Source organism: Anabrus simplex, chromosome 3 (assembly GCF_040414725.1).
Source record: "Anabrus simplex isolate iqAnaSimp1 chromosome 3, ASM4041472v1, whole genome shotgun sequence".
In the NCBI taxonomy this organism is placed as follows: Eukaryota; Metazoa; Arthropoda; class Insecta; order Orthoptera; family Tettigoniidae; genus Anabrus; species Anabrus simplex.
Genome location: NC_090267.1, coordinates 47068181 through 47081797, shown reverse-complemented (window position 1 = coordinate 47081797; position 13617 = coordinate 47068181).

Sequence of the window (13617 nt, the reverse complement as noted above, 5' to 3'; positions counted from 1 at the left end):
ATTAGCTAGAGGGTGTAACAGGTCAATGCCTTCTGCCAGAGTGTAAGAAACCTGGCCTGGAATAGGGAAGTGTAAGGAGATAGTGTACAAAATGTTTTAAGCACCCATATTGACTTATGCGGCTGACAGCTGAATGGTGAGTAGTGAGGAGAGTAGAATTCGAGCGCAATGAAATGCCTAAGAAGTATGATACAAAAGATTGAGAAATGAATATGTGAGAAAGGAGGTCAGAATGGAAAATCTAAATAAGAGAAATGATAGGTGTAAACTAAGATGGTTTGGACATGTAAAGTAGATTGAGAAAAGAATACCAAAAGAAATTATGGAGATGAAGTTTGTGGGAAAGAGTGTGAGAGGGAGACCTAGAACAAGGTGGATCAATTCAGTAAAGAGGAGAGCAAGAAGAAACCTGGACTGGGACAAAAATGATGGAAGAGGAAGGTGGAGAAGTGCCATAAATGTTATATAGATGTTGATTCCCTTAGGGAACCAGAAACATTTGTCCCGAATCTCGAATGAGTAAATTTATAATACTAATATACAGTAAATGGTCCGTTATTGGACGTTATATTTTTTCCAGCTAATTCATTCCTGGTTGCCAGCGTTACACCCCATTGTCCGAAGTTGGGCTCATCAGTTGATAAACAGCACACCCACCAAGATGCATGGCTAGTGCATACCATGGAGGCCACTGCGCAGGCTACTTGGAGCAACCGGCAGTGCCAATGCACTATGAGAGACTGTCTCCCTGTTTTCCTAAGGGAATCAACATCTGTATCGTCTGATGGCCAGGCAGGCATCAATTTTTGGTAATGAGACAAAGGCTTTACGTCCCACTAACGAATTTTTACGGTTTCCGAAGACGCCGATGTGCCGGAGCTTTTTTACATCCCAGTAAATCTACTGACACGAGGCTGACGTATTTGAGCACCTTCAGATACCACCGTACTGAGCCAGGATCGAACCTGCCACGTGGGGGTTACAATACCAGCGCCTCAACCGTCTGAGCCACTCAGTCTGGCGCAGTTACTTTTGCCTCACTTGAATTGAAAATTTGCCGTTCTGTTTTTCACTGAAACAAGATGTTGGTAATATTGTGGGCGGTTTGGTATGGCGTGGAAAAGGAATCACCCATCAAGTTGGCCGTGCGGTTAGGGTCGCGTAGCTCTGAGCTTGCATTCGGGGTACAGTGTGTTCGAACACCATTGTCGGAAGATGGTTTTCCGTGGTTTCCCATTTTCACACCAAGCAAATGCTGTGGCTGTGCCTTAATTACATCCACGGTCGCTTCATTCCAACTCCTAGCCCACTCTTATTCCATCGTCGCCGTAAGAACTATCTGCGTCGGTGCAACGTAAATGAAATTTGTAAATTTGAAAAATGGACATTAATTACCTTTGCGAGAGGAAAGTAGGAATTAATTAATCTCTGCATAGTGGCGCAATCTAACGGGGACATTTGGAACTGTTTCTCGGTAGGGGACTTCCTAGTCTAGTGCAACTCCCCGAGACTGATACTGGCGACGTGGCGAGCATGCTACATGATGCTATGCAGGCTTGGGCTCGTCCCTGCTGAGGTACATTGCGCCGCGCTGTACGCTAGGGAGTTGTCTTAGGAAAGCCAACCCCCTGAATTCGATTTTTTGGTCCGTTCCGAAGCATTAGTACAGCGAACGACCGAAGATGGTTGATTTTAACATGTTTTCGAATACATGTTAGGCTTATTAAACTAAAACATTAGAAGAAAATACTACAAATGAACTGCAAAATTATTGGGAGTTGTGCAACGGTACCACGCACCGCCCCTGCATGAAATGAAACTGCGGAGAGATGGAGTGGTCGAACTGACGTTCCTTAACTGTGATGAATGATAGTGAAAATGAAAATCCACAGCCTGTTCCAGTCATCTGACCGAGTCAGGAATGGAATGAACGAACCCCCATCTAGTGGCGAGAATAGGAAATGTGCCGGCTGCCGAAGCCTGTCGCACTCCTCTGGGGCAATGATAAATGACTGACAGATGAAATATTAATGGAGAGTATTGCTGGAATGAAAGATGACAGGGAAAACCTGAGTACTCTGCCTCCGCTTTGTCCAGCACAAATCTCACATGGAGTGACCGGGATTTGAACCACGGTATCCAGCGGTGACAGGCCGACGCGCTGCCGCCTGAGCCACGGAGACTTTGTGGAATGATAGTAATTACTTTTATTATCCATAGCATTTAGATACATACCAGAACTTACCACAATACTTCTGTCTTCTGAGATTAAAAGTCATTGATCAATAAGAGTTTTAAAATTCTTCAAGTGCTGCTGTCAGGAAGGGAGCGTGGTCAAAACATAAAAGTCTTATTTTTGTCTATTTAAATATTCGGTGTATGAATAACATAAATATTTTGACTCAGACATGTTTACATTTTAATTTCAATGTACCTGTAATTATATAGTTTCAGATTACATTTCATTAATACCTTGCACTAGAATTTTCAATAAAAATTCAGTGAGAAAATAATGGTTCGTACTTGTCAGTGTTTAAATGTTAAAGTTCAGGTTATCTTCGAAAAAATATGTTGTGTTGCTGTCATGTGGCAAATATGACTCAACCTAAAGGATCATTCAATGAAAGAAAATGTAGGGGTAATAAATACCCGAAAATAGAAACAGAAAACTAAGATGAAAGCGCTAATTCAGGGGTAGTTGTAGGGAGGTTTAATACAAACATAGGTGTTTCAGTCATCCTTGTGCTTGTAATGTCATTTCTCCCTCAGGCATATCTCCACTTTATGCTAGTTGTTCTACAGTGAAACTGATATTTGAAAATTAATTTGTAAGGAAATCTCAACAATATCAGAATTCATCAGATTAATTTTTAATAGATTTCAACATAGTGTTCTCAGCTTTGTGTCAGCTTGTAAGTTGTAGTTGGAGGCAATGAATGATTTCTGAAATATGCAAAAAAATTAAGTGATTTCCTGAAGAAGGCTACAGACAACAGAAGAAGCAAATTAGTGTTACGGACAAAGTTATCACGAGAAATTGCTTTGAGCCATTCCTTAGTTTTGTCCTGGTCTGCAAGGAATTCGTGAAATGATAAGTATCCCCTTGCTCTTTTTCCTGTTCGAAGTACAAAAAGGTACACAGCAATACGTGTCACAATATTTCCAAACACAGTTAAAAAACAAATCACTACCCTATAAAAAAAGAATTAGCGCATAAATTCAAATTCTTATTTAGGCCGAAGTTACGGCAAGAAATCACTTTGAGCCAGTCATTACATTTGTTCTTGTTGGCAGAAAAATTATGTTCGAAGTTTAAAAAGGCGCACAATATCACATATTCCAATTTGTAAACACAATTTGTAACACAATTTAAAATATCAAATCACCACACTACACAATAAAAAATAAACTAATTAGCGCATAACTATTAACTCTCAAAAACAAGTCAACAAACACCTCATTGCGAACACATTACCAACACTTACAACTGTAAAACAATATAAATGAAACTGGAAATGCGGTAATTTGCGCTATAAAGCTTCCTGTCAGTGACTTGGGAGGCCAGCGCTACAGTGGCATTATGGTGAAACTTTCCAATTACAGCCTTATGCTGGGCTTCACAAGCGATTGTCAAGGCCGGTATAAGGAGCGCAGCAAGGGACCAGTCGGCCGTGATAACACTGTAATTCCAAGAAGGGCGAACCAGAACTACACTACCGATATAATAGGTCCGGATAGTCTACTGATTAAATTCGGGCTGGTGAAATATGAACCCAACCGAGGAAAAGGAAACTAGCACAAACAAGAACATGATAACACAAGATCATCAGGCGCAGCATAACAGACTTACCTTGAGAAATTCTACCCTTCTCCAAGAACAGTCCACTGAACAGCTGTGCCCTAGATCCTAAAATGATATTGCTCAAATCCAGTTTGGCAATGAAAAGGATTGATGTTGTCCTTGAAAACTTGCACAGCCATACAAGAATATATGTTAAAAGGCCAAACGACAGTTCTGTCTGCTAACCGTGTGAGCCCAGAACAATGCAGGAATCAACAAACAAATTAATGACTTCGTTTCTAAAAGAATGGGTGAATTGGGATTGGATGAATTTGACTACACTCTTTTAGGAAAAGATGAGAAATATGAAGATCTCTGGTCTGTAATGAAACTTTGTTTTATTTTATCCTATCGTAATGCATTTGTTGAGACAGGCTTTTCTGTCAATAAGCATTTACTAGTTGAAAATTTTCTAGAAGAATCACTTGTGTCCCAGAGAATAATTTTTGATAGTGTGAAACACGTTGGTGGTTCGAGGAATGTTACAATCAATTGAAGTATGCTGACCTCAATCCGAAATACAAGAAGAAGGTATTAGTCATATCTGAAAAAGAAAAAAGAAAGGCAATCGGAAGAGAAAAAGAAGAAATGGAGAGAAGGAAAACTGAATTACAGTTGAACGATTTGGAGGAAAAATAGAAAAGTGAAAGAGAAAAGCAGAATGCTGAAACTGAAAGGAAGAAAGTAGTTCTAGAAAATATAAAACGAAAACCATAATCTTTTCGATAAGTGCAAACTTTTCTTTTTCATTCCTATCCTTTCTGACTGATTTGTCTCCAAATTTGAAAAATATTTTGATTATAGACCTAGAATAATTGGAATTCATTATAAACACAAGTTAATTGCTTTTGATCTCAACAGTGCATTAAATCTACATGAAATAGTCTTAGACTGCTTTGGTAAAATATTTATTTTCATATTTGAATTACTCTATTATTTATTTATTATCCATGAAAAAAGCCCTACTTTGTCTAGCATATTAGGGCTGTAGGTTATAACTAGTTACCTTAAATATTACAAACATATAATACAAAATTTTTGAAGTGAGTGATTACACACACACACAATTAATTAAACTGGGAGAAAAGTAAAACTATCCTTAATTTTTTCTAAAATAAACTGCACAAACTTAAACAAATTCTTTCAAACAACAGATCTTGTGAAATGTCCTAAAAATATGTTTGATTAACATTACTGTACAACAATTTAAGTGTTGTTCCCAAAATATATCTAGCTTTGCTGAAGAATGGACAATCAAAAATAAGATGAGTTGCAGTTTCTTCATCTCCACGAACACAACTATTATTACTAATAATTTTGAATTTATGTAAAAAAAAAAAAGAAATTTTCCGTGACCCGAAAGAAACTGAGTGCTGGTGAAGTTTGGTTTCAATAAACTGCAGTGCAAACAGTCCTGTACCGTGGGAAAAAAGATTGTTCTTGTAACTTCACCCTTATTACTTGAGTTCCACAGCTTTGACCATTCACTGATTGTGAATTTGCATAATTCATGTTTCACTTTTGAGAATTACTCTATTAATAAGTTAGTTGTAACTTTGTTCCTTGGTAATGATAAGATAAAGGTATATGTTATAGATAAAATATATTTTTATTTGTAAAGTGTCATCAATGTAATTATTTTTTTTAATAAATAATTGAAAGAAAGGAAGTGGTGAGAGAGAATTAGGCCAGCTATGGAGATGTTGGAGGCTGGAATTTCCTTTTTTGTTCCTTATAAAACATGCTGTTCGGCGAATTAACGTGCCACTTAATTTTCGTGAGTCAGGGAAATGTTTCTTAGTAGGCCAGGGGAAGTCAGGGAAACTTGAGAGAATATTTCTGTGGACACTATGTATGTGGTATGTTTTGAGCTGTTAGCGGTATGTTGGCGTGGAATGACATAAGATACTCAGGCATTTTAGATTATACGTTTCACTGATGCGTAATGGTGGTTGCATATGCAGCAATGCACATCTTGCCCCATCTCACGTTCGAATAATGCACGCCTCTTGTATCCAGGTAGGTGTGTCAATCAGTCATCAGTGATCTGCATTTAGGGTGGTCGCCCAGGTGGCAGATTCACTACCAGTTGTTTACCTCGTACTTATTTATAATTGTTTACTTAGCTTTTTCTTAAATATTTTCAACGAAATTAGAAATTTGTAGAATATTTCCCTCGATAATTTATTCCAGTCTCTTACGCCTCGTCCTATAAATGAATATTTGCCCCAATCTGTCCTCTTGGATTTCAACTTTGTTTTCATATTATGATCTTTTCTACTTTTAAAAGCTCCACTCAGACTTTTCCTTCAAGTTATGTCATTCCACACCAACTCACCACTTACAACTCAAAACATACCACATAGTCGAGCATCTCGCCTCCTTACTCCCAATTCTTCCTAGCCCACAATTTGCAGCATTTTAGTAACACTACTCCTTTGTCGGAAATCGCCCAGAATAAATGGTGTTCCTTTCTTTTGACATCCTATCCACAGTTATTCACAAATTATTCAGGATTATTCAACTAAGATGTCCACCTGAAATAAGTCGCGAACAGTTTAAGATATTGGCATTCTGTTTTTGATTTCGTTAATGGTATTAAGGGGTTCATAGTTGAACATGCAGTACTTTTCCAGACTTTTGACAAAATTTATCGGCACATACTGTTCCATACGAGAACGTTATTTCACGCAATAACTGCTGATATATTATCAAGCTTACACTCTTACTAGAACGTCGGACAGTTGACCATCACTACTTATCACACTAGCCGAGCACTCGAGCGAGTGCACTGTTTCGGCCCAGTACTCGGTTCTACCGCCTAATCGAGCAGTTCTTCTCCTTACTCTATCAAGTCCTCCTATCCCAGATTTGCCATATTTTCGTAACATACACTTTTGTTTATGAATTTCAATAAAAATCTGTTCGTGTTAATTATGATTACACTTGTAAAAATGGTACCGCCGAAGGTGAAAATAAGTAAAGTAAAGTAAATAACAGCATCTGTAATTACTTTGTACATTTACTAAACCAGTTTGTGTGTGTAAAAAGTTACGGAAATTTACAATATTCATTATGTCGTCAAAATGTCCCGTATTTTCAAACAAATGTCCGTCCCTATTGCCTCAGACGTTCAGCAGATTGTATTTTCACTTCGGTTAGTGAAGAAATGACTGGACGAGAAATGGAACGATCAGTGGCAGATATATAGAGCATGCCAAGCACAAACTGCATGCTCTAAGATATAGTCCGCGCACCTTTTAGCGATATTTCTTTGTACGGGGTGCGGAGTAAGGAGGGAGATCTCCCGGTTCCGGTAATACCGCCAACTCAATGGAAATGAAATCCGAATTGAATCGATAATATGATCGATCGATATGAATTTTCTAAACCTTTATTATCTTAAGCCAACAACTGTGTCATACACACATTATATAACATTATATAACATTTCTCGATGCGAATCTTGTTCCTAGCATGAATTCTATAGTTTGGCTTTGCTGTGTAAACAACAATAGTACTAATACGTAAAGTGTACGCCAGATGTCGCACAGCGATGCATAAGCGATTCATAGTTTTTGTTTCAAAGGTTGCCAATATGAATCTCGAAGATACCCGAGGTCGACAAATTCAGCACTAGGGTGTCCATGTATCGCTAAAAGGTGCGCGTACTATACCTTCCGTAATTAAGATATATATTACATAAACTTATGATCATATCCATAGGTTTTCAAGTTAGTCTGTAAGGATGAAATTAGACTGCAATTCTGAAGGAGTAGGAGAACCACTAAGGCTTTAAAATGTTTACCTTTATTTATAGCTTTGAAGGCTATTAGTTTAGTTGACTTAAAGCCTTAAAGCATGGTGTAGACGACGGAACTAGAAAGTAATCCCAAGGTTGATACACCTGTTAAAGTGAGTACGACAGGGAAGAGGGTAGAGATGAGAGAATTCAGTAGGGTTAATTCGATGTAGGAGAAAAGGAATGCAAGAAATGTTAATCCAAGGTTGTAGAACAAGGTTACAAGAGTATTGATTACCATAATGATTACAATGAATTGGTAGTTTATATCAGTTAGGGTTTGAATGATCAGTCACTTGTGGAAATCACTTGTTCCTGGAAACCAAAATGGAAGGAGGTGGCTCCCATTTTTAATAACAAGGCTGAACAGATTACGGTTTGAAAGATTCTAGAATCTGTAATGAAAGGGTTGTTTGAAAATGTAATTATGAGGATAATAAAGAAAAGTAATATAGCTGAGGCAAGTTCTTGCACTAAGAACTATTTCAATGATGCTTCCAATTCAGTCAAGTTAGACTGCAATTTGGTATATCGACCGCATTCAATTGATCACGGAAGTGCCTCTGAAAGCCTGGGGGCACCTTGCTAATTATGAGTCTCAGGAACAAGTCATTACAAAAGAAAGACGCGAGTGGGAAGGATAAACACGCAGTTTTATCCTCATAAAAGCTCCAAACTCCTCTGCATGCAGGGGAAACACCGTTAATCTCCATTCGAGAACCCATACTTCCTTCTCTCTGTTCACCATCTTGCAGGGCAGTCTTCAAAGTATTTTGCCGGATGCTATGTGAAGTGCGCAGTGTTTTCAGTGAGGACGTTACTTAGTAGTTTTATGTAGCATTGTGATAATGGGTGATCGCGACGAAATATGTCAGTGTGATATTGTAAACCTTTACGACTTTAAACTTTTGAGGAAAAGCAAATTTTACTTCCTCGAGATAAACCAGTGCCTAAATTAGCAGATTTTATATGTCTTCCCATCGAAAGTGTTCAACCGTCATTTAAATACAAAGCTGTATGTAGAACGTAAATGGTTAACTGAATGTAAAATGTAAACAAACTATTCTACTATTTGAGAGCTCGAAAATTAAGTCGCCGTGGACTGGCACTGGCTCAGTGCCGAACGTTATGGCCTGCAGTGCAGGCGGGCCCGGGGTTTAAGGGGCCCGCAGACTTGCCCAGAAAGAACTAGATAAATGAAGAAATATATAACTTTACCAATAATGTCACTACACGGGAAAAAATATATCATGTTGTGTTTGTAGAATGGGCCAAAAAAGTTTGTTTTTTCAGTGCGTTGGATGGTTGCAACTTCCTCTTAAAATAATCACCAGCACTACCATTTGGATGGTTGCACCTGCCTGCAAATTATTGTTTTGTGTAGAGTCTGGGTTCAGCTGTCTCGTAACACGAGCTGCACGCCCTTTCACAAATATCTACGCCACGTTATTATTAAAGAAACAGTGAAAATTAGTATCAAATATCAAAATTTAGGCCCAATTATCCTTGTTGCGGTTTCTTCCGCAAAACGATCATTTTCGAAACTGAAACTTAAAACCTACGAAATATTATGGGCCAAGATAAACTCTTTGAAGTCAGTCTCCTCAGCAGCGAATGTGTCATCCAGGGAGATCGTTGAAATTTTCGAAGCCTTTGCATCCCAGAAAGCACGCTGTATGGACCATATGTGAGTATATAAAGACAAAAGATGAAAGCACACATTTATGTTGTATTTCAATCCCTACAGAAAATTTAACTTTCAAAATAAAATCTATCATTAAATTAATAACAATGTTATTAGCTTTACGTCCCGCTAACTACTTTTTCGGTTTTCGGAGACGCCGAGGTGCCGGAATTTTGTCCCTAAGGAGGTATTTTACGTATTTGACTCATTTGAACACCTTCAATAACCACCGAACTGAGCCAGGATCGAACCTGGCAATTTGGGTTCAGAAGGCCAGCGCCTCACCCGTCTCTGAGCCACTCACCCATTAAATTAGTTTTGTAATCTTATAGTAAGTCCTTTGTATAAATTAACTGGATATAGATTGCATTAAAGTATATGCTATAGGCAGTAGCGGCGCTAAGAAGCTCCCCCCTCCCCCCCCCCCCCTTCCCCACAATAATTGAAAATGGGCCCCTTGTTTCCTGATAAGGAAAGTTACACATTTATTTTGTAGTACACTGTTGTATATTGGTACAATGAACAACAAAGACGCAACGATAATAATAATTACACACGGTAATTATTTTTAAAATTCGAAGGAATTAAAATGATACACTCACATGGTATGAACGCACACACAAGAAATGCATATTCCAATTACAGTAACGAAAACGCGCTGACCGTCACAATATTAAGAAATAATCTCGTTCCTAGGACCAAATAATTCACAACTCAACCGTCCATCGTAAGCCTACTTAGCTCTACTGGCTGCCGAGAGTTATAAACCGGCTCGGAACTTCAGTATTTAGAGTTTAGATAAGGAGGATGTCTTTGTTATCGCATCTTCGCTGATTACTGGGTTGTCAGAACTGGCCGATTACTTCAAAAGCCTTGTTGATTGTTGTGAGTGGCAGCAAGGGATGGCTATTATTGGAACAGGTTGGGAAACCTACATTCTTTCATAAATAACCACCGTACTCCTATTGATGAAAGAAGCTCTGCATTACCACGGCCCGAGTTTGGAATAATCCTTTCTAATACAAATAATACTTTGTTGTGTGCTGTAGCTTTATCAGTATGTAGAATCAGTCTTCAGGTACTGAATTAAAAAACAGTCATGTGCCCCTCACTAGTCATTGGGGGGGGGGGGGGCAGAGCCTCCCCCCACTTTGTGGAAGAAACATTAGATGTTTTATTCCATTTTAGCCGGTTGAAACAAGGAATTATAGGAATTATTTTTTAAAAATGGTGCAAGTCCTGTTGTCTTATCAGCCAATTCTTTCCTTTATTTTTTAAATTACACTATGCAACAAATTTTAAGGTCACAAAAGCTTTTTTCGAAAATGTAGGCGTTCTTTATGTATTTCGACCTCCTGAATTCGAAAATGATACTGAAAACATCGTATCACCCACAGTTTTTGTACAAATCGCATAAATTTGTAATTAATGGTAATGCAATTTAATGGTATTATAATAATATTCTGATTGATATTCTGAGCTTCATATGGGGTTTTAGTGTTTATTATAATAGACATGAAAATACCATATGAAGCTCAGAAGCGGTACATCGCTTACAACTGTTCAACACTTGCGCTCCTAGTGGCACGTAGCGAACTGTCACGTTGCAAATGACGCTGCCTTTCCGTCACTGTGTTGTGTTTGTAGAAGGAAGTATGTGTTAGTCTTAGTGCAGAATGTCCACCCGAGGTTGTGTAAACTCTCCTAACATTTTTTGCTATATATGTGGTGAGCTTGTGGTGAAAAAGGACCGAAGAAACATTACTGCTTTCGTGAGAAAGGTCTGCCATACCTATTTCGGAGTGAAACTCGGCGACATCGATAAACCACGGGCTCCACAGGTCGTGTGCATTGTGTGTGTAGAAGATTTACAACGGTGGGTGGCAGGAATGAAGAAGTCATTACGATTTGGCATCCCTATGGTCTGGTGAGAGCAACAGGATCATACCGACGACTGCTACTTCTGCTCTTGTAAGGTAACTGGTTTCAACAAGAAAAACAACAAGACTATTGAGTATCCGAACAACATTTGCTCAGCTATTCGTCCTATTCCACATGGTCCGGATTTACCTATACCACAGCCTCCGCAGACATTAGATACGGATGACAGTGATGACATGGATGCCGTGCAGGAGACGGATGATACTGACTTTGAAGTAGGCACAGATGAGGCCCCTCTTCTCTCCACTCAGCCAGATCTAAATGATTTAGTCCGTGATCTGGGACTGTCAAAGGATAAAGCAGAGCTCCTAGGGTCAAGCCTGCGTGAAAGACATTTCTCAGCACCCGGAACATCCGTTACATTTTATAGAAAAAGGGACTTGATATTCACGCAATATATTTCTCAAAATCACGTGTTAGTGTACTGCAGTGATGTAGAAGGTTTGATGGGTCAGTTCAACATTTCGTACGCACCCGGTGACTGGAGACTGTCCATTGATTCATCTAAAAGAAGCCTGAAGGCAGTTCTGCTGCACAATGGTAACATGCATGCCTCAATACCTGTGGGCCATTCTGTGCACGTGAAGGAAACAATAGACAACATGAAGGTGTTTCTTACTACCATTCATTATGAGAATCACAATTGGATGGTGTGTGGTGATTTGAAAGTGGTGGGTATGCTTCTAGGACAACAGACCGGATATACAGTCGTGCTCGTGACAAACATTGGGAGCAAAAACAGTGGCCCCGAAGGTTGGAATTGGTTCCAGGGGACAAAAATATCAAGTGTGACCCTCTAGTGGAAAGAGACAGAATACTTTTGCCACCTCTGCGCCTCAAACAGGGCATAACCTGTCAGATGCTAAGCTGAAGGAGGGTGTGTTCAGTGGTCCCGATATTCGGAAAGTAATGCTAGATGAAGATTTCCTTAATTCAATGAATGCCGTGGAGCGAGAAGCCTGGACTGCCTTTAAGTGTGTGGTTCAAAACTTCCTGGCAAACAATCGCAGCCCAGAGTATGTCGACATAGTGGAGAACATGCTGACGAAGTTGAAAATGCTGGGCTGCTCAGTGAGTTTAAAGTAACATTTTTTACATTCTCACCTTGACTTTTTTCCTCCAAACCTGGGTGCTGTAAGTGAGGAACAGGGTGAAAGGTTCCATCAGGATATAAATGTCATGGAACGACGATACCAGGGAACTTGGGATGTTCGGATGATGGGTGACTACTGCTGGATGCTTCACCGTGAGCACACAGAAATGCCCCATAAGAGGAAAAGCAGGGGTCACGCCATGACAACTAAGAAAGCACGGAATGAATTACGTTAGTGCATGTTTTTACCACATTCTCTGTATGCATCTGTTCACTGTGTGCATATTTCAGTATGTTGTTGGTTTAAACTTGTACTCTAGTTCAGCATGATTCGTGTGCCATATATATATATATATATATATATATATATATATATATATGTACTACTTCAATATGTGATATCATTATTAACAAAGTATACGTTTTGTGCCAGAACTATGGATGATACGATATTTTCAGTGTCATTTTTTAATTGAGGAGGCAGAAATACATAAAGTGCACGTACTTTTGTGAAAAAAGTTTTTCCCTGTTGCATAGTGTTATTACCAAAATGATTAGCGAAAATATGCATGCAATGTCGTTCGTGTCGCGGCTAATCGATTTGTATAGCGTCACAGCAAATAGTGGAGACTTTACAGTGCTGTGAGGAAGGGTAGCAGGTTGGTTTCTTTTGCCAAGATCATGGACACTGAGGTACGATCCATCAATCAGTCAATACTGATCTGCATTTAGGGCAGTCGCCCAGGTGGCAGATTCCCTATTTGTTGTCTTCCTAGCCTTTTCCTAAATGATTTCAAAGAAATTGGAAATTTATTGAACATCTCTCTTGGTAAGTTATTCCAATCCCTAACTTCCCTTCCTATAAATGAATATTTGCCCCAGTTTGTCCTCTTGAATTCCAACTTTATCTTCATATTGTGATCTTTCCTACTTTTATAAACGCCATTCAAACTTATTCGTCTACTAATGTCATTCCACGCCATCTCTCCGCTGACAGCCCGGAACATACCACTTAGTCGAGCAGCTCTTCTTCTTTCTCTCAATTCTTCCCAACCCAAAGATGGCAACATTTTTGTAACGCTACTCTTTTGTCAGAAATCGTGCAGAACAAATCGAGCTGCTTTTCTTTGGATTTTTTCCAGTTCTTGAATCAGGTAATCCTGGTGGGGGTCCCATACACTGGAACCATACTCTAGTTGGGGTCTTACCAGAGACTTATATGCCCTCTCCTTTACATCCTTACTACAACCCCTAAA